Raw genomic sequence first — 27602 nt, forward strand, 5'->3', positions numbered from 1 at the left:
TCAGGATACATTTATTCCTACATAACCTTGATCCAATTAAATAAAACGTATTATATTTGTTTCCTAGGGCTGCCAAAACAAAGTACCACAGACTAAGTGGCTTAAGTGATAGAAACTTATTATCTCATAGTCTGGAACCCAGAAGTCTAAGATCTTGATTGGTTCCTTCTGAGGGCCATGAGGGAAGAATTTTCTCTTTGATAGATGGCTACCTTCTCCCTGTATCTATACATCATCTTACCTGTGTGTTTATGTCCAAATTTTCTCTTTTTATAATAACACGAGCTATATTGGATTAAGGTTGACCCTAATAACCCTTTTAACAAAATCACCTCTGTAAAGACCCTATCTCTAAATATGGTCACATTCTGAGATATTAGGTGTTAGCACTTCAACATGAATTGGGAGGAGGGGGAAGGGACATAATTCAGCTCATAACACCAATCCTCTATCAAATAAAAAAGCTGTGTTATGGTTATGCTTTATAAACTTTTCAGAACATTTCTAAATAATGAGCCAGATGTTTTAGAATATTTTCTATTACCTTTAACTATATAAGAAAAAATCCCTAAAGTCTCTAACAATAGTTTTGAAGCCCAATCTTTTCATCAAAGTCAGCACTAGAGCTAGAGCTAAAGAAGAATAACTGGATTGATTTTAGTCCTAGTTCAGACATCAACCATTGAATTTGCCCTGGACACAGTAGTTAAATAATCTGTGCTTCAATTCATTACCTGGAAAGGGAAGTGGCTGGACTGACTCCTTCTGCAGTTCCACAAGATCAAAGACTCTGATTCTACCTTGTCTTACTTTGCCATAGCAATTGGCACTGTCAGAGGAGACCTAGAAATAACACAAAAACATGTATTTAAATGAATTATTATAATAAATTCAGTTGAGGTTGGAAATGTTTACACAGCTGAAGAGTATGAACCTTCCAGACTCTTAGATAAATTTCATCTACTCTCTAAAGACAGTTTTGGGAATTATAAATGCACATGGATATTGCTCTCAGTCTCTCCCCAGTCCCCCAAAAATGCCTACAGTAGGTATCCTTCATGGCAGTGCCTTATGCTATACCAAAATTATATTCATCAAGGTTGACTATTCCAGCAGTCTTTGTTTTCTCAAAACTTAGTGCTAAAAAAATAGAACCTATCACAATGGGTTATAGGATTTAACTTATACAGCAATTTATAAAAATTCTCATTGAATTCTATGATAAAATTCAAAGCATCTAATTGTTCACCTACTAAATGGTGCCTAGGTACTCTGAACATGCAAATTTAAAAAGTCACACACCATTGTATCTATTTTTTAAATACAACAAGTAACAACAGAATCAAAACAAACACAGGAAAAACAAACATGAATTTGAAAAAGAATCAAAAGTTTTGAGAAAATGGTTGAAAAAGAATGATTCATATAAACATTTCCTTTGAGAAATAATCATGGAATATTATAACACAAAGACCAATATATTAGGAAATTTAAAACATCAATGCTGGGAAAAAAACATGTTGATATTTTAAAAGATGGTTTGGGACAAAAAGAACTCCTTTGAAGGGCCATCCATGTTAAACTGTCAACTGAGACTAACGTTTGAGGATACCAGCTGTATACTAAATTGGCATTTTTTATACAGTTCACATTGGAGAACAAGTGAGCTGCTATTGAAAAGCAACAGCTTCAATATCCAACACTTGGCAATGATAATGATGATAAATTATTCACATAATTCTATCATTATGAAACATTTAAGAGCATAAAACACATTTTTAAAAAACTATGCTAATTAACAACTTGGGTCTAAGAGGAAGCTTTGACTACCTGACACTTCTAAGATTTACAAATTTTGCTCAGACTGATACTGTTCTGGATAGTCAAAAGACACTGTGGAGCATTGGGTAGAAGAATATATAATCATGTCCTACAATTATAAGATAGTAATTGATATAATGGTGAAGAATGATACAGGATTGAACAGAGAACACAGCAATATTAATGCAGGTTATAGTGATCTGAGCTTTACAGTGTACTTTCTGAGAGTATACTGATCATCTAAAATTGACAAAGTAATTCTTCCATTGAAGCAGTATCTCACTGTGCAAGTGATTTCTTGCAGGATGGTGTCCCAATGTTCTCATATGGTTGATTCACTTCTTCTGGCTAAGTGCTCCCAGAGAGTGGTTTACTCATTCTTGTTGACAACGGGTCTAGATGATGTAAGTACTTTATATACCTATAAAATACTCTTATTAAAGTGTGTGTGTGTCTGTATGTGCATATATATGTATATAAAAAGACATTACTTGCCAACTCGTTTTTGCTACTCATGAAACAGAAACACACCAACTTCCATTTCACTCAGTAAGATAGTCAAACAAAGGATTTCAAAGGAGCACTCTTTGAAAAGAAAGGCTCTTTCTACCTAAAAGAAGAGGAGCTGAAATCACCCCTACTTGTTTAATTCATTCCATTATTTTCAGTTTACCTAACATTTCCCTCCTGTATGCATTCCAATTGCTTTCAAATTTACAGGCTGCTACTTTCCTCTAAAATTGAAACTAGAGGTTCTTGACTTTTTCTAAAAGACCTTTATTGAGAAATAATTCACATACAATAAAATTCACTTGTTTGAAGTGTTTAATTCAATGGTTTTTAATATATTCATATAGTTGTAAAAATCACCACCATCAGTTTTTAGAACATTTTTATTCTTCCAAAAAGGAACCCTATACCCATTAGCAGTCACTCCCATTCCTCCTTCTCCCAGCCCTAGGGAACCAATAATCTACTTCTGGTCTCTAGATTTACCAATTCTCCACATTTCACATAAATGGAATCACACAATATGTGGTCTTTTGTGACTGGATTTTTCTTTGTCACATATCATGTTTTGTACCAATACTTCATTCCTTTTTATTGCCAAATAATATTCCATTGTACAGATATACTACATTTTATTTATATATCCATTCAACAGTTGATGGACAATTGGGTTACATCCCCTTTTTGGCTATTATGAATAATGCTGCTATGAAAGTTCATGTACAAGTCTCTGTGTGGACTTATGTTTTCATTTCTTTTTGGGCATACAGCTAGCAGTGGAATTAATTGCTGGGTAATACGGTATGTCTATGTTTAACAATTTGAAAAACTGCCCCAATTTTTTCCAAAACAGTGGTATCTGTTTATGTTTCCCTTAACCATGTATTAGGGTTCCAATTTCTCTACATCTCTACCAACACTTGCTATCATCTGACTTTGTACAACCCTAGTCAGTGTAAAGTAGCATTAATATTTCATTGTGGTTTTGTTATGCAATTTACTGATGTATAATGACATTGAGCATCTTTTCATGTGCTTACTGGCCAATTGTATGTCTTCTTATGAGAAATGTCTACTCATATTCTTTGTCCATTTTAGTTATTTCATTTTAGTACTGAGTTGTAAGAGTTCTTCATATATTTTAGATACAAGTCCCTCCCATATCATATATGAAATCTGCAAACATTTTCTCTCACGCTATTTTCTCTTACTTTTTTGATGGTATAACTTAGAGCACAACATTTTTTTTATTTTGATGTGCTAATTTATCTACTTTTTCATCTGTTCATTGTGTTCTTGGCCCCATATCTAAGAAACCACTGCAAAGCCCAAGGTCATGAAGATTTATTCATAAATGTTCTTCTAAGAGGCTTACAGCTTTAGCTCTTACATTTAGATCTATGATCCATTTTTAGTTCATTTTTGTGTATAGTGTGAGGGAAGGATGCAATGTCATTCTCTGCATATGAATATCCAGTTACCTCAGCACCATTTGCTGGGGGAGAGTGGGAATTCTTCTTTTGTCATTAATTTGTTCTGGCACCCCTGTCTAAAAGCAATTGACCATAAATTCAAGTTTAAAAATAGAGAATTTAAGGAGAAAATATGACCTGAAAATTTTCCAACATATACTATTATCGTAATCTGTAACATTTAGCCAGCAACCAGCAAAGAGGTAAAGAAATGGCTAACCAACATCCAGATTAAAGACATAATGTGGCAATGAAATACAGACTCTATCCATATCAATATCAATACAAATGGTGATAATGGGTTAGAATGCTGCAATTTTGCAAGTGGGCGACATTACCATGTTTTTAAACTATGACAATGACTAAAGTTCAAGCAGGTGGCTATGGAGAGATTTTAGGTGATCCATCTAGTTTTAAGATATATGAGAAGCAGTCTCCAAGGGTAAGGTAGGGTGTCTGTGGGTGTGACTAGCATGAACTAAGCAGGCTAGAAGAACCACCTTTTTAATAGGTTGGTTTAATATGCAGGAATCCCCAACCTTTTTGGCACCAGGGACCAGTTTCATGGAAGACATTTTTTTTCACCAACAGCAGGCAGGGTGTGCAGTCTCATGGGCAAGGAGGATGTGGTACAAAGCTCAGGTGGTGATACACAGCCCATTTCCTAACAGGCCACAGACCAGTACTGGGCCACGGCCCAGAGGTTAAGGACCTCAGCAGTATAGGGTTTAGATTCAATGGAGGATATGAAACAAGAAATGAAGATGGAAACCAAGTAATACAAACAAAGCAGATATGATGAAATGTGGGTCAATGCCATACAACTGTAAAGATATACACTATGGATTTACCTGAGGTACCCAAAATACAAAATTGAGAAGAATATGCCCAGTTTGGTTAGAAAGAGAGTTGTTTTTTTTGTTTTGTTTTGTTTTGTTTTATTTTTTTTTACAGCAGAGAAACAAGAGAAAAGAAAGAGAGTTTTTATATACTGCATCCTTAGTATGAACTGGCTTATGTATTTTAAAGATCTGGGCAACACACTAAAAGCATCATTCCTACAACTAAGAAGGATTTACTGAGACCTTACCACAGGCACTCTCCATCCCAGGTACTATCTCAGTTGCTTTACATATATTATCTCACCTAATTGTCATGAGTACCATAAGAGGTTAATCCTACTATATTTTTATTAGAAGTAACAAAACAAAGACAAAAAAGGGTTAAATGTCACATAAAATAAAATACCTAGGACTAAACTTACCTAAAGAAGTGAAAGATCTCTACAATGAAAACTATAAAACATTGATGAAATGAGTTGAAGAGGACACCAAAAAACTGAAGATATTCCATGCTAGTAGATTGGAAGAATCAATATTGTTAAAATGTCCATACTACCCAAAGCAATTTACAGATTCATTGTAATCCTCATCAAAATACCAATAGCATTCTTCACAGAAACATAAAAATAATCCTTAAATTTATATGGAACCACAAAAGACCCAGAATAACCAAAGCCATCCTGAATAAAAAGAATAAAACTGGAGGAATCACATTATCTGACTTCAAATTATACTATAGACTATAGTAACCAAAATGGCACAGTACTGGTATAAGAACAGAAACGTAGACCAGTGGAACAGAGCAGATAACCCAGAAATAAACACACATACATATAGTGAACTTACCTTCAACAAAGGTGCCAAGAACATACAGTGGGGAAAGGACAGTCTCTTCAATAAATGGTGCTAGGAAAACTGGATATTCATATGCAGAAGAATGAAATTAGATCCTTATCTAGTTTCATATACAAAAATAGACTCAATATGGATTAAAGGCTTATATCTAAGACCTGAAACTATGAAACTACTAAAAGAAAACATTAGGGAAACATTTCAGGATACTAATCTGGGCAAGGGCTTCTTGAGTAATATGCCCAAAGCATAGGCAACCAAAGCAAAACTGAACAAATGGGATCATATCAAGGTAAAAAGCTTCTGTACAGCAAAGGAAACAATCAACAAAGGGAAATGACAACCCACAGAATGAGAGAAAAGAATTGCAAACTACTCGTCTGGTAGGGGATTAATAACTAGACTATATAAGGAGCTCCAACAACTCAATAGGAAAAAAATCAAATAATCTGATTAAAAAATGGACAAAAGATCTAGATAGCCATTTCTCAAATGACAACATATAATTGGGCAACAGGTAGGTACATGAAAAAAAAAAAAAACTCATCATTAGTCATCAGAGAAATGCAAATCAAACTGATAATAACATATCATCTCACCCCAATTAAAATGACTTTAAGCAAAAAGACAGGTGATAATGAATGCTGGCAAAGATGTGGAGAAAGGGGAACCCTCATACACTGTTGGTGGGAATGTAAAGTTGTATAACCACGATAGAGAACAGTTTGGAGGTTCTTCAAAATACTAAAAATAGAACTACCACATGACCCAGCAATCCCACGTCTAGGTCTGTATCTAAAAGAAGGGAATTCAGTATATTTAAAAGATATCTGCAGTCTCATGTTTATTGCAGCACTATTCAAAATAGCCAAGATTTGGAATCAACCTAAGTATCCATCAACATGTGAATGGACAAAGAAATTGTGGTACATACATACAATGGAATATTTTATAGCCACAAAAAAGAATAAAATCCTGTCATTTGCAACACCATGAATGGAACTGGGGAACAACATGTTAAGTGAAATAGCCAAGCACAGAAAGATGATTTTCACATGTTCTCACTCATATGTGGGAGCTAAACATTAAAGCAATTGATCTCATAGAGACAGAGAGTAAAATGATGGTTACGGGGCTGGGAAGGGTAGTGGGAAGGGGATAAAGTGAGAATAGATAATGGGTATAAAAATATAGTTAGATAGTTTAGACAGAATGAATAATATTTGCTAATACAATAAAGTGACTATTGTCAACAATAAGTTAGGTATGCATACAGTAGGCAGTTAATAAAAAAAATTCTTAATGATATGATCTAGAAAGCCAGGAAAAAAATGAAGTAGCTAGCTTACACCTGGCTACTAGAACTAAAGAACTTTCTGCAAGCACAGGGAAAACACAGTCGCATATAATCGGTAGTAGACTTTATGAGGTGTTTGAGAAATGCTAGATCATTCTCTCTTCCAGACCAGACCCTCATACCCCTCAAAAGACTATTTAAAAGTTTAAAAGTTTTTGTGTAATGGATAAGAGGTATAGATTATTGAGTGAGACTGCCTGGCAAAATCCTAGCTCTCAAGTTTGCTTGTTATGAGATCTTCAGAAATTTACTCAACCTCTTGTAGGGGTGGGGGGAAACTTGCCCTTTCCTCCTAAGTTTGCTGAAAGATCAACTCACAAATAAAGGCTGATTAATAAGAGAAAGGTTTATTTACCATGAGCAAGGAGAGAATCACAGGGTGATTATTTAATATCCCAAAGGGATCCAGGTATTTTTACACACACCTTTTAGAGGAGAGTGGGGAAGATGAGGAGTACAGGTAATTCTGTTTAGGGAAAATAAATGGTTGCTAGGGAGGATGAATAGATACTTGGGGAATGAGCAAGGAAATAGATAGACTTGTAAATTAACCTGAGAGACAGGTATTACATTTTAAATGATTTGGGCAAGGTTGGATAGCATTCTTGATCTTCATTCCTGTAATATATTGAGATAATAGAGACAGGAAGGGAAGTCCATTGTTCTTTTTCAAGGGCCTGCTAATCTCTAAGGTCCATAATTCAAAATACCAAGGAGTCATATTTTGGGGTGAAATTTCCTGAGCTCCTTCACCCTCTAAGCCTCAGTTTTCTTATGTGAAAAACAGCGATAATAATGTTCTCTTATAAGCCTATTTTAATGAATAAATAGGATAATACTTAGCATATTTACTAGTCTCAAATTAAGTACTCATTAAATGTTCAAACATTGTCAGAATGTTTGAAAATCAGTCATTCATTCAGAGGTGGGGTTAGAAGAGAATAATACATTAAACTTCAATTAAACCTTAGTCATCTCTGTACCAGCTCAATACTTCTACCATCACCCAACATGTATGAACATTCAAAATATGACTATGAAATTAATGACTGAATATATCAACAAATTAATTTTATCTTGGTATAAGTATCTTTATCTAATATTTTCTCAGTAAAAGTAAAGAGCACATAGGCACTAAAGACTGGAGGGCAGAGGGATACATAAAGAATCGGCAGCATTCAAGATGAACATGGCCTAATTCAAAATTTAGGTCTTTGTGTAAAATCAGTCATTTCACATGTATTCTAAATAAACTGAAAAGAAAAAGGAAGCAAATGAAAATAAAAATCATCTTTTAATTAATACAAGTGTTAGAATGAAAGTTCACACCATGAAGCTGTCAATGGAAAAGAAGCCAAATTCTGTAAAAAAAAAAAAATTTAAAGAGGTTTATTCTGAGCCAAATTTGAGGACCATGGCTCAGAGCTATGCCCAAGAAGTCTTGAATAAGTGGCCTCGCTCTAGTTGGGTTACAGTTTGGTTTTATACATTTCAGGAAGACAAGAATTACACATAAAGTCGTAAATCAATACATGGAAGGTGTACATTGGTTTGGCCTGAAAAAGTGGACTAAAGGATTGGAATGTTTGAAGATAAGGAATTATGTTAATCAGAGACAAGCCACTGGCCAAATTTCCAAACTCAAATGATTTGTGATGTAAATTGAGGACTTGCAAGTTTGTCTTGCATAGCCTCTGGCCTGTTAATAAGTTACAAAGGATATCTACAAGAAGGGAGGGGGACATGATGAGGTTTGTCTGACCTCCCTTCTCACGGCCAGTAACTGAGTTTTAGGGTATGCCCTTGGCCAAGATGGGGTCCATTCAGTTTAGCTGGAGGAGGGGCTTAAGAGTTTATTTTAGCTCATAAAGCTTTTATATACATACTTATAAAATGGAGAAAAATGAGATAAGATATTAAAGTAAGACAGACATAAAGCTATAATCCATTGATATATGTAAAATAATTCTCCAAAGCATGAAAATAACTTCCCAGAAAAGAAAATTATTATAATAAATAGATGTCAAGATTTTCAGAAAACAGTTTAGGGATTCTTGGTCATACTTTAAAATAACACACACCAAAAAAATGGTATTTAGGTTAAAAAAATATAAAAAGATATTTAAAAAGATAGAAGCATTTAAATATATATATAGTATACATAAAAATAAAAAATATATATTTATTGCTAATTATCCATGAATACTACCACTGAATATCTTTTCCAATTTATAATCTATTACACATCTGTTAATATATTTTATTGAAGTTGTCAATGAATACTATATTGTTATAGAATTAGGGGGGGAAAAAGTCCCGAAATTACATCTGATTTCTAATACCAACCTCATTTTACCACAATTTTAACAAGTGATACCATAAACATTATTTTTCCTATATATGCCATAAAAAGTTTAAGTGACAATCTGAATAGTTTCAAGGTATTTGTATATTTGCACAATACATAAGACAGCATTGATTTTCTAATGCTTAAATTCTCAGAAATGTTGCTAGAGGCTATCACTAGGGGAAAGTGCTGTTATCTGGAAGATAAATTTAAATTACCATAAACCTTAAAACTTAACATTTCTATAACCAAATATATATCAGAAGACACAATTCAAATCATAAGACAAATATTTCCCCTTCTAAATCACTCATAAGTTTCTGAAAACAAAGCTAGTCAATATTTGTAAAATATTGTTAAAGATAATTTTAAATTTTGCATCATAAATAGATCACATGTAAAATGGAAAATAATAGGCCATATTTTACTTTAAACAACCAATAATTGAGGAAAATAGATATTTTTATTTTCAGCTAAATATATTATAGTTAATACTCAATTCCCTATTACACTCTACCTGTAAGCAATGATTTTACTCCATTAATCCATGAAACCCCTTTTCATTTTCACCACCTTCACACTACAGTTGTTCTTTAACAGTTCCCATATTCATGGCCAACAGTTAAAGAATAGTACTTGTACAGTTCTCTAGGACAATTATTCGCTTATCCATAATGTTTATAAACCAAGAAGCTAAATCTGTTTAACTCATTGACTTTCCAGTTTTAATCCTTCCCCAGAGAAAATCTATGTGTGGGTAATTTTTGCTCTAGGGCACTTGCAGATTTGTTCCTGATAATAAGAACTGAACAGCTAAGCTACAGCATGCAAATTCCTGCCCTGAAAGCATGTTTTTTAATGCTGTAACTGTTATTATTTCAAAAACAAATTAAACAAGGGAGTTCTGTAGAAAGCCAATTAACCAATTGAGGTAGCAACTTAATGCAAATTACTGCCCCTTACTTTCACCCAACATGATGTTTTGTGATTCTACCATGTTGATCTCTAAGTGTACATCTGTATCAAGTGGCTGTTTAAAGTGATTCAAAGTTCCTATACAAGCATTTCACTGGGATGCATACATTAAGTATGGGTTTTGATTTATTTTTACTTCCTATTTCTGCCACATGGCTTTAAGTGGTGTGATTCTTTCAATGCTATTAAAAAAAACAATTGGAAAAACATGTGAAAAGAACACAAGCACTAGGAATCATAAGAATGAGATTCTAACCTCAATTGTATAGCAAAAAAAAAAAAAATGATATTTGGCCCAAACTCCAGTTACAGGACAGAATGGCCATGAGGAATGCTATTTCATTAATTAAAGATTTTATGCACATTTCAAAACAAATTTAATGTGTGTAGATGATTTTTCATTTGTTTATTTTGTTCTTGAATTTTCATAGACGTTAGTCCTGCTTATAAGCAATCAGGGTGAATTTCAACAGGAAACATTTAGAGACCTAACTGAAAAGACATCTAGTCCCTGAATCTTTCACACCTCCCTCAGACATTTACTTTTCTCCACCATTCCTCCTCAGTAATTCTCATTTAAAACACTTAGGTTTGTTGAGCCAAAGTTCACAAGTTCATGAAATCAGTTTAGCCAATGCATAAATATATATCAACTATGAGGAGGAAATAAATAAAAAAACAATGGATAAATATCGACACTGACAAGTAGGTAATGACATTTATAAGAATTAATCCATCTGTGAACATTTATTTACTAGTAAAAAAATTAACCTTAGCATTTCCATAACATGAAAAACATATAATTTATTTCAAAGTTTATACAGCACACAAGCAAGTTTTAAGAATTGTAGCCATTTCTGAGCATTTATATACACATGAAAAAACTTTTTTAAGTGTAAAAATGAATGGATGATTTGAATAAACTTTGAGAAAATTAGGACATTATAATGAAACACTACAGAAAAGATCAAATAAACTATAAGATATAAACCTAAAGAAAAGAGACAAAGGCTAAAAGTGAGAAGAGTAAAATACCACAGGACAAATAAAAAGTATCAAATAAAAATAACAGCACCCATCATAACTGACCTTGGATAAGATAAGTACTTGGATAGTTTGTTCCTCTCATTCTGCACACACTTAAGTCTGTCAGTAATAATTCTGTCCATTAGGTCAAAAAGAAGACTGTTCTTCTATTTTGAGCCTTTAAATAACCATTAACAAATTATAATAACAGATATTTAGCAAAATCTCATTATACCTTCATAAACTTGCAAGGGGTTTTTGACAAGCACTGATGTTTTTTTCACAAACATTTGATTATATGGTTACTTCACTCATTAAATATTGTACTTGGAAAGAACATTTTAATTGTGTTTGGAATGTAAAATTTGAATAAATAAAATGCATTAATATTTTAGTGTTAATTTTTAAGATCTGCCAACATAGTATGTGTTTTCCCCTCATAAATCTAGAGATATTTGTTCTCTGAATGGAATCTATGTCTTGTATCTATTAATCAATTTTCTCTATCCATCTCCTTGATTAAATTCCTTAATGATAATTCTATCAGGTAGATAGTGAGGGATTCTGAATCTCCTAAGGATGAAAGTGGGTGCTATTGCCCCCATCTTGGTCCTGCCCTACCCTAAATTTGCATACCTGCAGGAGGAGAGAATACCCTATGAAACGGCCAATCAGAACTTGGTGCACCAGCTACAAAATGCAGAGCACTCTCTAGCCCATGGGAAAGCAGCATAGGTACCACAAAGTCCAGAAAGTGACCTAGAACTCACATGCGCAAAAGACTCAGGTCATGTAGCGCCCTGTTGGAGGCAAGGACCCTCAAAGACCCTCAACTCCCCTATGACTCGTCCTACGCACGGGCTTCGCCCTGAAAAATTCCCAGAACGAAAATAGCACTCCACCCTCCAGCTATAGCTCCGAGAAGAATGCATTCCATGACGTGCTGACCACGGAATGCTCCAGGGAGTGCTAACTGCAATTGTTCCCGACCACCTGCCAGGTTGGGGTTGAGTAATCAGTCACAAACAGCTTCGATACCGATAAGATGCTGATTGGGGCTGATTGCCCCAGACCCAAGCCTCATCGTCACCCCACTCTATTTTTCTGTTTCTACTTCCTTGTTTCTGTATGCTTATAAAACCTACAAAGAGGCCGGGCGCGGTGGCTCACGCCTGTAATCCTAGCACTCTGGGAGGCCGAGGCGGGCGGATTGCTCAAGGTCAGGAGTTCAAAACCAACCTGAGCGAGACCCCGTCTCTACCATAAAAATAGAAAGAAATTAATTGGCCAACTAATATATATATATATAAAAATCAGCCGGGCATGGTGGCTTGTGCCTGTAGTCCCAGCTACTCGGGAGGCTGAGGCAGGAGGATCACTTGAGCCCAGGAGTTTGAGGTTGCTGTGAGCTAGGCTGACGCCACGGCACTCACTCTAGCCTAGGCAAGAAAGCGAGACTCTGTCTCAAAAAAAAAAAAACCTACAAAGAATCCAAGTAAAGTAGACCTTGACAACCCTTTGCTTGGTCTCGTTCCTTTCTCTCGCCCATCTCTTTCAGGCACCGTCCCCCTTGACCCCATGAGTAACAGAAGGTCCCGTGGGCTGGGACAAGTGGCGCCCAACGTGGGGCTCGAGGTACGGACTTTTGTCGGATGACACTCGGTTTACAGACAGTTCTCCGGAGAATCCCTGAAGAGACCTCCTTTCTGCTGCTCACAGAATCGACGGTCTGGTGAGTAGATTTTTTACATTGTCATCCCATCGAGATGGGCCATTCTTTGTCTAAAGAGGCCGTTTTTATCAAGGATCTCAAGGCCTCACTCAGAGAGAGAGGAATTAGAGTTAAGAAAAAGGACCTAGTAAAGTTTTTTGTGTTCATTGATCATGCTTGTCCTTGGTTTATCGTAGGTGGACCTGAAATTCACCCACGCAAATGGCAAAAGGTAGGCAGAGATCTAAACAATTTACTTCTGAATCAGGGCCCAGATGCCGTTCCTGTATCTGTTTTCTCCTACTGGGGACTAATCAGAGATATTGTTGAGGGAGCAGATTCAGACCCCAATAAAAAGCAGCTGCTCTCAGTAGCAGAATTCTGCCTCCGACCCATGTCGCGGTCCGCTTCAAGAACGTCTTTACAGGCGACCGGAGGGTCGGCTTCCCCTAATGATCCTGAGAGACCAATATGCCCTTCCCCTTTCCCCTCAGTTTGTATTAATATGCCCCCTCAAGACCCCTCAGCTGAGCTCCAGACATCTAGGGACGAGCCCCCAATTAGTAGGCCAGACACCAAGACTCTCTATCCTCCCTTACCTGAGGGTACAGCCCCTCATGCATTCAATTACCCGGTATTCAAGAAACAACCCCTCCAAGAGTCCCTCGACCCCGCAGAAGAGGCAACCCTCGGAGAGGAAGCGGCCCAATATCACGATCCTGAATGGCCGCCTCCTTACGCGCCCCAGATTTGCGCACCTTCGTTAATGCCTCCCCTTACAATGCCCTTACTTTTGTGTGCCAAAAAAGACTTAAGTCAAAGGGTTACGCAATTAAAAGATGTCTTACAACTTCAAAAAGAGTTTGCCCAGCTTTCCAAAGACTTGTCCTCCCTCCAAGATATGCTTAAAAAGATTCTGTCTTCATTAGCCACCCACATCATGAGACAGCCCAGTCACACGCCACCTTAGATAAAAAATCCTTAAAGTTCTCCCATAAAGGCCTAGCATTCCCGGTAGTTACCAGGTCTAATAGGCAAGGAGACCTTGCCACCCCTTCTTCTAGCCAGTCCCCGCCCCAAGATTCAGATGTCGAGAATACAGAAGAGAAAGAAAGGGAAAGGGAAAGTGATGACCCCCCGGGAGGAGACAGTCCCAGGGCCCACTGCAGAGCCCACTGAATTTCGCAGACTAAAATTTAAAACCTTAAAAGAACTAAATTCTGCTGTTAGGACGTATGGGCCCAATGCACCTTTACCTATTCCCTCCTAGAGGCAGCCTCAGGGGGCGGCTACCTGCTCCCCGGAGAATGGATCAAACTAATGCATGCGGTCCTTTCTCTCGGGTAGTTCCTCTCTTGGAAGGCTGACTTTCTCAACCGCTGTCAGACCACGGCTGCTAATAATTTAAAAAACCCCAATTCTGCATCTTGGACCCTTGAAAAGCTTAGCGGACAGGGGAGATTTGCTACTGAACAGCACTAAAGGAGACTCCCAATCGGGCTCTTGTCCCAGACCGCCGCAGCCGCCTTCGGCGCCTGGCGAACACTTCCCTCTACGGGATCTGTTCTTACTCCCCTGACAAAAATCACCCAGGGAGCTCAAGAGGGTTTTAGTGAATTTGTGGGCAGGCTTTTAGAGTCTGCTGAACGAACCCTCGGACACGAAGATGAGAATAATAGGCTTATTAAACAATTGGCCTATGAAAATGCCAACAGAACCTGTAGGGCCATCCTCAGGGGCAAACTCAAAAATAAAGATCTTAATGACATGATTAGAATGTGTAATGATGTTGACCCCTTCGCCCATAAAGTATCGCAGGCCGTACAGCTTGCGGTTGGGGCCGCCATCCAAGGGACCGCGGCACAGAGGGACTGCTTTAAATGCGGTCAACCAGGGCACTTTGCGAGACAGTGTCCCTTAGCCGCCTCCTCTGCTACCCCTAACCTCAGTGAGCCGCCAGGCAGGCCAGCCCAGCCCTCATCCCTCTGTCCTCGCTGTAAGAGGGGAAAGCATTGGGCTAATCAGTGCCGCTCCAAAACTGATGTCTTTGGAAACCCCTTGCCCCCCCTTTCAGAAAACGGCCTGAGGGGCCAGCCCCGGGCCCCCCATCCTATTCAATTTCAGTCGGCCTCGGGGAACAGCCGACAAGAGAGCCCCCAGACTTTAGACTCCTCCGAGCAACCACAGGGAGCGCAGGAGTGGACTTGTGTGCTTCCTCCGACACAATATTAAGACCTGAAGATGGTGTTCAAATTTTGCCCACTGGCTCCTTGGGGCCCCCCCCAGCTAATATGTTCTTTTTTATTCTGGGCCGAGCCTCCTCCACTCTTGTGGGGCTCATAGTCCACCCCTCCATAGTAGATAGTGACTTTACCGGGGAAATTAACATCTCAGCCAGTGCACTTACAGGCCCTGTGTATGTCTCTAAGGGACAGCGCTTAGCTCAGGCATTACCCTTGCCCCTTAATACATCCTTCCCAGCCATCGCCTCTAACTGAGGTGCTTCTTGCCCTGGCTCTTCTGATCTCTATTGGGTCCAAGCTATCACCAAAGAACGGCCCACCCTGCGGCTAAAATTAGATGGTAAACTTTTTGAAGGCCTTCTTGATTCAGGCGCCGATTCCACGGTTATTGCCCAAGATGCCTGGCCCGATTCATGGCCACTTCAGCCCTCCCTTACGCACTTACAAGGTATAGGACAGTCTAGAGATACTCTCCAAAGCTCAAAAATTTTGACATGGGAAGACTCTGAGGGAAACAGAGGTACTACTCAACCCTTTGTAGTCCCGAGCCTACCTGTTAATTTATGAGGGCGTGATATCCTTGCACAAATGAATGTCATTATGTGCAGCCCCAATGAAGTTGTAATCAGCCAAATGCTTAAACAGGGATTCCTCCCAGGACAGGGTTTAGGCAAAGAGGGTCAGGGACTAAGAGCACCCTTAACCACCCTCCCTAAGTCAGACAGATCATGACTAGGGTTCAAAGACCATTTTTCGTAAGAGCCATTGATCCCCCTGCACTTCAGGCAGATAAAATCACTTGGAAAAGTGACTCACCTGTCTGGATCGATCAGTGGCCCCTCCTATCTAACAAGCTAGCCGCAGCTACAGCGTTGGTGCAGGAACAATTAGCTGCCGGACACATAGAGCCCTCTACTTCACCATGAAAGACCCCCATCTTCGTCATTCAAAAAACGACTGGCAAGTGGAGGCTGCTACAAGACTTACGGGCTGTTAACCAAACAATGGTTCCCATGGGGGCACTCCAGCCTGGTTTGCCTTCGCCCGTAGCTATCCCCAAAGACTACTATTAGATAGTCATTGACCTAAAAGATTGCTTTTTCTCCATACCATTGCACCCAGATGACTACAAACACTTCGCTTTCAGTCTCCCGGTAGTAAACTGTATAGGACCCTCTCCGCGCTTCCAATGGCAAGTATTGCCTCAAGGCATGGCCAACAGCCCCACCCTTTGCCAAAAATATGTAGCTCAGACAATTAATTCTTTTAGAATTCAGCATCCTCAGCTATATATAATTCATTATATAAATGACATTCTTCTTGCTGGGGCCAACGAGGCAACCTTACATCAAGTTACCATGCAAGTTGTCTCGGCCTTACAAGCTCGAGGCCTCCACCTGTCCCCTGAAAAGATTCAGGTCTGCCCCCCTTCACCTGTTCCTAGGCTTTGAATTGTTCCCCAATAAGGTCTTCTCCCAAAAGGTGCAAATCAGAAAGGACTCTCTTCAATGCCTTAATGATTTTCAGCACCTTCTAGGCGACATTAATTGGCTTCGCCCATATTTGAGACTCACCACAGGACAGTTAAAACCCCTATTTGACATCCTGCAGAGAGATGCCAATCCAACCTCTCCACGCTCCCTAACTAAAGAAGGGCAGCAAGCGGTTAATTTAGTGGAGCAGGCCATAAATGCCCAGGCCATTGGCTATTTCTCCCCCAATTCCCCCTTGTACTTCATTGTCCTCCCTACCCCCTTTTCGCCCACGGGACTCTTCTGGCAGGGCAAGCCCCTTTTTTGGGTTCACCTGTCGGCTCCCCCCCCTAAAGTCCTTCCCACCTACCCTAATTTAGTAGCTAAAATTATTCGCTTGGGGCGAGAAAACTCCCTTAAGCTCTTTGGAAAAGATCCAGATATCATAATACTCCCTTACAGTGCTTCTCAAATCCAGTGGCTAATACAAAATAATGATGACTGGGCGGTTAACTGTATGTCTTTCCAGGGCAAACTAGATAATCATTACCCCCCTGATAAACTAATTCAGTTCCTCTATCGGACACCTGTAATATTTCCCAAAAAAACAAGAGTCTCCCCCATTCCAAAATTATTTACTAACGACACCAGCAAACTCAGATGGGGCCTGGTGACCCATGATGGCCTGACACTCAGCCAAATCACAGGCCTAGGCCTTTGCCTTCTTAGCCCAAGAATGCTTCCCCCCACACCCTTAAAGAAAATATGCAATCAGTCAATTACTGTCGACTCCACCTTTCAGTATATTCAGGCATCTAACACCTCTTATTTTGCTTGTTCTTCCGGCCTTACCCCGTATGTAGTCACTGCTACGTTTCTTGAGCATAGAGAATATTGTGTGTTAGTCATGCTCTTCCCCAGACTCACTATACGTTCTGCTGACGAATTAATCAAATTTTGGGAGCGTGGCACCACTATGCCCCGAGAAAAGAGAGAACCCATCACGGCCATAACACTCGCAGTTGTTCTAGGCCTTGGTGCCACAGGGGCTAGAACAGGCATAGCCTCTCTAGTCACCTCCAACGAGCAATACCTGCAGCTCTCTGCTGCCATTGATAATGATCTCCAAGAGCTACAGCAGGGCCTAAAATATCTCAAAGAATCCCTCGCTTCACTTTCTGAGGTAGTGTTACAAAATAGACGAGGCCTAGACTTAGTGTTCCTCCAAGAGGGAGGTTTGTACGCAGCACTTAAAGAAGAATGTTGCTTCTACACAGACAAAACAGGTCTGGTAGAAAATAGTATTGAAAGGGTTAAACAGAGCCTAGAAAATAAAAAAAAAAACAAAAAACAGAAAAAACAAAGTGAAGCGTGGTATCAAAATTGGTTTTCCACATCCCCCTGGCTATCCACATTGCTTCCCAGTGTCTTAGGGCCGCTTGTAGGTTTTCTATTGCTCCTCACCTTTGTGCCTTGGGCATTCAAAAAACTAACTGATTTTGTCAAGTCACAGGTAGATGCAGCCACACAAAAATCGGTCTCCGTGTTTTACCAATGGCTAGAACAAAGAGGCTCCAGGGAAGACCTCCGTGGAGAGTCTCCCAATACACCCACTGAAGGTCTAAATTTCTCAAACCTTGCCTCAGACATGGAACGCAGTTGGTTCCAAAGGCTGTGGAGACGCCCATGACGGGATTATCGTGATGCCGTGTACCAGATGCACACCCCGCCGACGGTGAGGTGACTCCATGACGGGAATATTGTAGGTCTATACCCGGGAGCACACTTCATAATCAGAAGTGCCAGAGCTGGATGCCACCTACATAGCCTAAGACAGAGGCCTCACCTTCACGTTGATCACCCAATCTTGTATTTGGGGTGGTGGTCGCGGAAGCCCATCGCGTAGCCTAAGACAGGCTCTCCACCCACCTATATAAATCTCCCTCATATTAATAAAGAGAGGGGGAGATGTTGGAGGCAAGGACCCTCAACTCCCCTATGACTCGTCCTACGCACGGGCTTCGCCCTGGAAAATTCCCAGAACGAAAATAGCGCTCTACCCTCCAGCTATAGCTCCGAGAAGAATGCATTCCATGACGTGCTGACCACGGAATGCTCCAGGGAGTGCTAACTGCAATTGTTCCCGACCACCTGCCAGGTTGGGGTTGAGTAATCAGTCACAAACAGCTTCGATACCGATAAGATGCTGATTGGGGCTGATTGCCCCAGACCCAAGCCTCATCGTCACCCCACTCTATTTTTCTGTTTCTACTTCCTTGTTTCTGTATGCTTATAAAACCTACAAAGAATCCAAGTAAAGTAGACCTTGACAACCCTTTGCTTGGTCTCGTTCCTTTCTCTCGCCCATCTCTTTCAGGCACCGTCCCCCTTGACCCCACAAGTAACAGAAGGTCCCTCTGGCCGGGACAGCGCCCAACTTTTCCAATCAAAGTGGTTCCATGGTGACCTCTGAACCACAAGGGAGGTCCCTGTCTGGGCATATAAAATAAGATGCAGATCAGAGCCAATCTCTCTGCCTGCCCTTCCTTTTGCTTGCTCTGCTGTGACAGTGGGTCTGGTTGTCATCTGTGGTGTATGTTCCATGCTCTATAAACCTATACCTTGCTGATGCCCTATAATCCAATTTTTCTTTCCTCAATAAACCTCGTTTTTGTGCTTGCCTAACTTTGGCATGTCTGGTCATTCTTCAGCCATGATTACACCAAGAACCCACATTTCAGACTAAAACCTGATAATTCTACTTTTTATCTTATTATTCCCACAACTATCAGAAGGCCCCAGACATTCTACAGACTCATTAAATGTTTTTTGGATGGATAGATGGATGGATAGATTAGTAGACTAGACTTACCAAAGGAAAAGAAGAGGAAAGTGGGACAAGAAGTGTTCTGTCCCTAAGATGTAAATTTCTTAAGAGCTCTTTCATTATTTATATTTATCATTTTAGCAGTTATTATAGCATCTGACACATTAAATATTCAAATAATGTCTAAAGAGGGAATGATTGCTTCATTTATGTCGGAATTTCAGAGTATATAATTCTTATAAGGACAATAACTCGTATCATTAATTGGAAATTTAGTCAATCCTTTCAAAAACAAATTACTGTGTTCTAACTTCAGTCCTTAAAAATACATTTGTACAAAACTAAAAGAAACTAATTTCACAATAATTAGGCTCATTATTTTTATGGCCATCCTTTATATATCTTACTAATGCCATAATCTAATATTTTTCCCAAAATGCATTTAATGTAGGCTGCAACATCAGTATTGTCCACTTTATTTCTTACAAATAGTTTTTTCTTTCACTTTTAATCATTTTATTTAAAGAATTTTTTTTTATTTAATCAAGTCAGTCCATCTTTTCAGTCCTTGCTTTTAGACTATAAAATTCCATTCCAGATATTTGGTAAGATGAAATTTTACTCTTTCTAATTTATTAGTGGCTTAATTTTTTTTAATTTTACTATTATCCAGTTGAAATTTATTTTGCTATAAGCTGTTAGGTGCGATTTTAAATGTTTTCCTACTCCCTAACAAAAACTCCAAGCATCATTTATTAAATATTATCTCTGTCCTAACAAATTATTTCCTTTATAATATCTTCATATTCTTATATATAATCAGGTCTTACTAATGTCTATTGAGGGCAATGTCTCTATCAGATTCAGAATGACTAAGAGACAGGGACTTTGCCTATGTTAACAATCTTGTGTTGCATCCAATACATTGGAATAAACTAATAGGTACTTAATAAATACTTTCTAATACAAAATTCTCAATTGCTTCTCCTGCTCTAAGATTTAAATACAGTATTGAAAATGTCTATGTAGTTCTTCCCTATTACATTAGAAGACCCTTGAAAGTTAAGCTACTTGTCTCATTTTTGTATCCCACATGCTTAGCCTAGTGCCTAGCACAAAGACTCAAAAAGCATTTGCTGAAATGAACAGAATTATGACAAAACTGATAGAGTCTCATGAGAAGAGAGATGGTTTAAATACAAGAAGGTGGATGACTCTTTCAAGTAATGAAAAAAGTTAGTAATGAAAGGAGAATTTTACAAGAAACACAAAAATATAAAAGCACAGATTTTACCAACTCTCTATTCATACCAATTATTATGTAAGTATCATTGATTTTCAGTAACTCCACTTATAGTTTAGGTCAGATTGGTTCATACTTTTAGTAATGACAAAAATCACTCTAGCAAAACACACTGTCTCATTCCTCATAAACTACCACATACTAATTCTTCAGTCAAAAATTCTTATCTCCAACATGACTTGGGAATGTTTCATTTACAAAGGGAAATTTGTGATCCTAAATTGCAAACTCCAAAACTTCATGACTATATTCAGTGTTTTTAAAAGAATATCAATTTCAACTTTATTAACTAAAATTTTTTAATCAAAAGCCTGAGGAAATTTTCACTAGAAATATATTAAATTAAGGCATAATTTAGAGAACATATGTAATTTCCATTGAGCTGAGTTGTGAAAGGATGAGATGCTATTTTATATTAGCCTCAAAATATGAATTTGTCAGGAAAACTTTCTTCACTTCAAATAACATCTAATTAAAGTATTCCAAAAAAATGGGCTTATTTTATTTTTCTTAGTCCAAGGTTAATGTTATTACCATATCACTCCTCTTCCTTCTCTTCTCCCTCTCACAAAATAGTTCTGTCAACTTTTATAACATTGTCAACAGGTACACCAATCCCTTAAATATGAATTTAATCTATAAGGCTCTTAAATATGTCTATGCACATTACCTGTCTTTTCAACAAGAATAACTGATTGGCAAGGAAACAAAGTAATCATGAAAGAGAAAAGATCCAAGTCTTCCAACTTTGAAATGAAATTCCATTAACATAGAAAAATAAGGAGACTTCACAGGAAAGAAATCTTTAGGTGACTGCTAATACTAGCCAGAGGAGGAAAAAACATGTGATGGTGGCTCCTGACAGTCTGAAAAGTGAGTATGGAGATCAGTGATCCTCGGTAGAGTTGACTAAGTTAAGCAGAAAGTGATATTTTCTTGGTGCAGATCATCTAAGATTGTCAGAGAGCCTTTCAAAATTTAACAATCCTCAACCACTAACCAAGTCTATTTATCCAAGGGAGCAGGCAGGGCAGGAAGGAATGAAGGGTAAAAAAGAGATAACTAACATTCACTGAGATAAGTATCATTAGCCCCACTTTGCAAATATGGAAATTTTGAAGTTTTTTAAAAAACAGGGAAAATCACACTCCTAACTGGAGGGGTATAAGGGTTTAAACAGAAGATTGTCTTATTCCAAACTCTATGTCCTTTCCACTATACCATATCCACAAATGATTCTGTCAGATGTAATCAATAAAGTCCTAGATAGAAAATTACAGTACATTGAAATCTAGGTGAGACTTTCATATCTCCTACCCACTCAAGTAGTAATGTTGGAAAATAAACACAAACACAGAAAAGGAAAAGCTGGCTTTATAGAGAGCAACATCTGGCTCCGAACAAGACTTGGGATTCATTCCACTGTAAGAGGCAACTTAGCCCTCGTGTTACAGACTGAGAATATCATGGTTGGCAAGATACTAACAAAGTAAATTAATCCTCAAACTTGAGTGGGAAATTAAAATCCCAGATGGTGAAGGAAAATATGTATTAATATACCAATGACAACAAAGAATATAATTAAAGTAACAGTAATTATCAGGAAACAAGTTTGAGAACAATGACTTTGTTCTCAGGTTTGATGAAATAGTAAATATAGTGAAACAAAGAAACAAAGTGATCTTGACATTTCAAAACAAAAAGAAATATTATAAAGGGAACTTTGTGATCTCTCCCTCTTCTGCTGACATTCACCAATTCCCTGTACACACACTCACCTACCTGCATACACTCCCCCACCTGCATACACTCCCCCACCTGCATACACTCCCCCACATGCATACACTCACACTGATAATGGTACTGTCTGAAGACAAGTCATGTTTCCAGGGCCTTGATTTTACAAGTGCCCAGAACAGTGTTGTGGACTTAAGCTATTCAAAAAAATATACTCACTGAATGAATGGAAACAAATAATTGAGAAAGTAGAACTATTCAATTCCTATTTAGTTTTATCAAGGAAAATGATATTCAAACTAGAAAATGAATAATAAACATAGTTAGGAGCTAAATGAAGGCTAAAATAAATGGAGACAGTAAGAGTACCTGGCTGTGTTACATGAATGATTTCAACTCCTCACTCCGAGACAAATTCTGACCCAGAATTTTCTCAAGAAATATACATATGATCACTGACTATGACAGAGGTTAAAACCAAAAATGAAATCCTGATTCTCAAATAGAGTATAAGATAGGAACTACAGAAGCCATGTAATCCCCAGAAAAACTTTTAGCATATATTCTTTTAAAAATATTTAATAGATGATTTGTGAAATTTTATAAAAAGGAAATACTGATGATCACAAAGAGCTGTCATGAGTTCATTAAGAGGTCATGCTATATTTTAATTTTCTTTTATTTTTTATTAGAATTACTAACCTGGGAAACGTGGACACAGCAAAGTTATTAACAGTAACGGCCAACATTCATTGAGTACTTACTTTATGCCAAGAGAATTAAATATTATCTCATTTAATCCTCATAACAATGCTATGAGAAAAATATTATTATTGTCATTTTAAGATGAGGAAATTGAGGCATACAAAGACTTAAGCAACTTGCCCAAGGTCACAGAGCTAATCAACAATAGGGGCTACGATTCAACCCCAGAACTCTCTACTTTCAGAGGCCTTATTCTTATAACCACTATGTGTATTGCCTCGCATAAAATATTTATTAATAGAAAAAAGTTTTGATAGTCTAAAAACTTGGAATTCTTGTGGAAAAGATGAAAAACAAAGGCTAAATGACTTTTCAGTCAGATAGTTTCAAAATTGGCTAAACATTTGTCCAAGACTCTAACTAATGATTAGTAGGTCTGTTAAGTACACAGTGAGGGATTCCAGGTCTCCCAGGGACAAAAGTAGGTGCTTTTGCCCTGATCTTGGTCCTGCCCCACCCTAATTCTCCATACCTGGGGAAGGAGGGAATGCCATACAAATCTGCCAATCAGAATTTGGCAAACCAGCAGCAAAAGAATGTAGAGGACTCTCTAGCCCATGGGCCACTAAGCATGGGTACCATAAAGTCCGGAAAGTGACCTATAACCCACGTGCACAATAAGACTCAGGTCACGCAGCTCTCCAACAGTCCAGACTCAGGTCACTGGTTCTATCATGACATCTGAAGGACTGGGAGGTCCCTTTCTAGACACTATAAAACAAGACCCAGACAATAACCAAGCTCTCTACTGTGACAAGGGGTCCAGTTGTCATCTGTGGTGCATGTATCATGCTTTGCTCTTGCTCTGTAATCCTATTTTGCTCCTCCTCAATAAACTTCACCTCATGCTTGCCCTACTTTGGTGTGTCTGGTCTTTCTTCACCCATGACACACTAAGAACCAACATTTCAGACTAAAACCTTACAGATCTTTATCAATATGAAGTAAATGTTTTATGCCTCAGGATTCCTATTTGGACCCAAACAGTTTACAACATTGTTATCAATGAACTGAATGAAGACATAGTAGGCTTACAAATAAAACATTTATAAACAGCATAAATCTTGGAGTTATAACTTATCTTTTAGAGGATAATTTAAAAGGACCCAGAGAGATTTAACAAAAAGCTTATATTTACATGTTGAAATATGAAAGAAATAAATGTAAGGTCTTAACTTTAAGTTATAATTACAAATAAACTTTGAAAATGTAAATGAAAAGTAATAATCTACCATTTTTAAACCATCAAATTAGTAGACACTGCAGATAGGAGCACTGCTGAAGGGCACTTGGGAACTTTTTACAAAAAGATTTTTAAATATGTCTGTCCTTTGATTCATCCATTAATCCTGTTTCTAGGAATTATTGATAAAAAAAAAAAACTAAGCATATGTGAACGCATTCAGCTGATTTATTTATAATAGCCCAAATTAGAAACAACCAAAATGTCCAACAAAAAGAAAGCATTAAAACAAATTACAGAATCAATAAATGATAGGACAGCAATACAGTGAAATACTCTTCATTTCAAAGTCTCTAGAGACAAATGCTTGACATAGAAAGATATTCACAACATGGTTAAATAATCATTTTAAATGGCATGCAAAACAAGATTCTACATTTGTAAGCAAAAAAGAGAGAAAGGAAAGTAAGGAGAAAGTAAAAGAGTAAAGAGAGACAAAATGAAAAAGGAAAGAGGGAAAGTCCATCCACTAATAAAACTTTTTTTCACTGTGATTCATTCATGCATTCATTCATTCATTCATTCATTCATTTATGAGACAGAGTCTCACTCTGTTGTCAAAGCTATAGTGTCATAGCATCAGCCTAACTCACAGCAACCTCAAACTCCTGGGCTCAAGAGATCTCCATACATCAGCCACCCAAGTAGCTGGGACTATAGATGTGTGCCACCACACCCAGCTAATTTTTTCTGTTTTTAGTAGAGACAGGGTCTTGCCTAAGAGTAAGAAAGAACTTAGGCTGGTCTACAACTCCTGAGCTCAAGCAAGCCTCCCGCCTCAGCCTCCCAGAATACTAGGATTACAGGCGTGAGCCACCATGCCTGGCCCCACTGTGATTCATTTTAATAAGTGCATTATATAATATGGTCTACTATACACATGTATATATAAAAATATTTCATTAAAATATTTTCATAGAACAATATTTACCCTTCTATGTGTAATGCTATATAATATTTTCCATTTTATACTATTCTATGTTTTTTTTTTTGTTTGTTTTTTTTTTTTTTTTGAGACAGAGTCTCACTTTGTTGTCCAGGCTAGAGTGAATGCCGTGGCGTCAGCCTAGCTCACAGCAACCTCAAACTCCTGGGCTCAAGCGATCCTCCTGCCTCAGCCTCCCAAGTAGCTGGGACTACAGGCATGCGCCACCATGCCCGGCTAATTTTTTATATATATATCAGTTGGCCAATTAATTTCTTTCTATTTATAGTAGAGATGGGGTCTCGCTCTTGCTCAGGCTGGTTTTGAACTCCTGACCTTGAGCAATCCGCCCGCCTCGGCCTCCCAAGAGCTAGGATTACAGGCGTGAGCCACAGCGCCCGGCCTATTCTATGTTTTTTAAATGCTAGTTGTAACTCACTAAATTGACTTAACAGTCAAATAATGGGTAGCATCCTGAAGTTTGAAAATATTTGCTCCAAAGAATTCCTGCAAGGATATACAACAAGTATTAATAAAGGCTGTAACTGAATATAATTTGGAATTTTCTTTTTGCTTTTCTAAAATTTTTTATTTTTCTGTGATGAAGAAATTTAAGAATATTTTATGTACAAAACTAAAAAGTACTACAAAGATGGTAACTGTAGAGACAATAATTAATAGCACATGGTGTTAAAAATTAACATCAGTTCATGTTGCAGGGGTGAGGGGAAACTTACCCTTTCCCGGAAAGTTTCCTGAAGGATCAATTCACAATTAAGGCAGATTAATAAGAGAAAGGTTTATTTACCATGTTCATGGGGAGAATCACAAAATGATTACTCAATATCCCAGTAAAGTTCAGGTATTTGTATACCTGTCTTTTTTGGAGGGGAGGGGAAATGTGGAGTACAGGTAGTTCCCTTTACGGAGACAAATGGTGATAGGGAGGACAAATAGATGGGGGAGATGGATTGATTTGTAAATGATTCTCTTTTCAAATTAAATTAACCCAAGGGACAGGTATTGTGTTTAAAATAATTTGGGCCTCGGCTGGATGTGCTCCACATCTTGATCTTCTTTCCTGCAATATGAGATAACAGGGAGAATAAGGGAAGTCAATTGCTCCCTTTAATCTTTTAATCAGGTCAGTCCAGTTTATGTAGATAGTGGGAAAGACCCTTCTTTGATCTCAAATGGCCTTTAATTCAAAATATTCTTTATACCAAGGAGTCATATTTTAGGGTGAAATTTCCTGAGCTTCTTCAACATGAAAAATGTCTAGGTACTCTCTCTAATAGACCTCAAATTCAAAACGAGACACCAATGTGCTATAGGTGCCAAAAGAACTAATATAATCTTAAAATTAAAACACTAACACACACAAACACACACACACACCCCATTTACAAGAAGGCAAGTGAGAGCTCTACTATCTTTTGTATATTCAAACCCTATCTGGAGACTGGTGTTCACTCCTGACTACCACATTTCCAATGAGGAATGCCAAGAGGAGAAGCAGCATGACAAAGTCTGGAAATTATATCATATTAAGGATAATCAAAGGAATAAAGAACCTTTAACTTGATATCTCTTTTCAAATAACTGACAGACTTTTGTTTAAATAATGGTCACAGAATAGTGTTAAGACTCACTGTGGTAAATCTGAGTAGATTTTAGTCTCATATTAAGATGAACTCTAGCACTGCTTAGCAATGGAATGTACTGCCTCAAGTAGGTAAAATGAAATCTCTTTACATCAACATTCCTCATGACAATCTGATCCCTTATTTCAAGGAGGCAATGTGAATTTGAATTTAGTACCTCTCATAATATCCTACTCCCAGATCTCTGTCCTACCCTAGACAAATTATCTTGGATCTTTCTTACAGTATTTAAGTGAATAGAACTGGCTACCTTGGGCAGTTAGTCAAGTCCCTTTCAACAGAAGTGTTCAGACATATGAAGGGTAGCCAATTAGTAGGGATACTGTAGAAGAGAACTTCTGCATCAGAGAGAGTTGGACTAGCTAACTAATACTGTATTTTTCTAAAATAAAAACTATGATTTTTGACTTAATGAACAAAAATCCCCTTTATTACATCAAAGCATACATAATTTCATAAAGATAAAATTAAGATTACTAAAAGATAGTTTAGATTGTGAGTCCCAAATAA

General features: G+C 37.9%; 1 protein-coding gene across 2 annotated transcripts in view; it reads right to left on the minus strand.

The window, feature by feature from the left end:
- Window positions 1-27602, minus strand: part of NAALADL2 (N-acetylated alpha-linked acidic dipeptidase like 2) — a 1254620-nt gene that overhangs the window by 1196385 nt on the left and 30633 nt on the right. For both annotated transcript variants that reach the window (XM_076003772.1, XM_076003759.1), the window contains exon 2: window positions 735-843. The gene's annotated coding sequence lies outside the window, so the exon portion shown is untranslated. The remainder of the gene's footprint in view (window positions 1-734; window positions 844-27602) is intronic.

This window comes from Microcebus murinus, chromosome 1 (assembly GCF_040939455.1).
Source record: "Microcebus murinus isolate Inina chromosome 1, M.murinus_Inina_mat1.0, whole genome shotgun sequence".
Lineage (NCBI taxonomy): Eukaryota > Metazoa > Chordata > Mammalia > Primates > Cheirogaleidae > Microcebus > Microcebus murinus.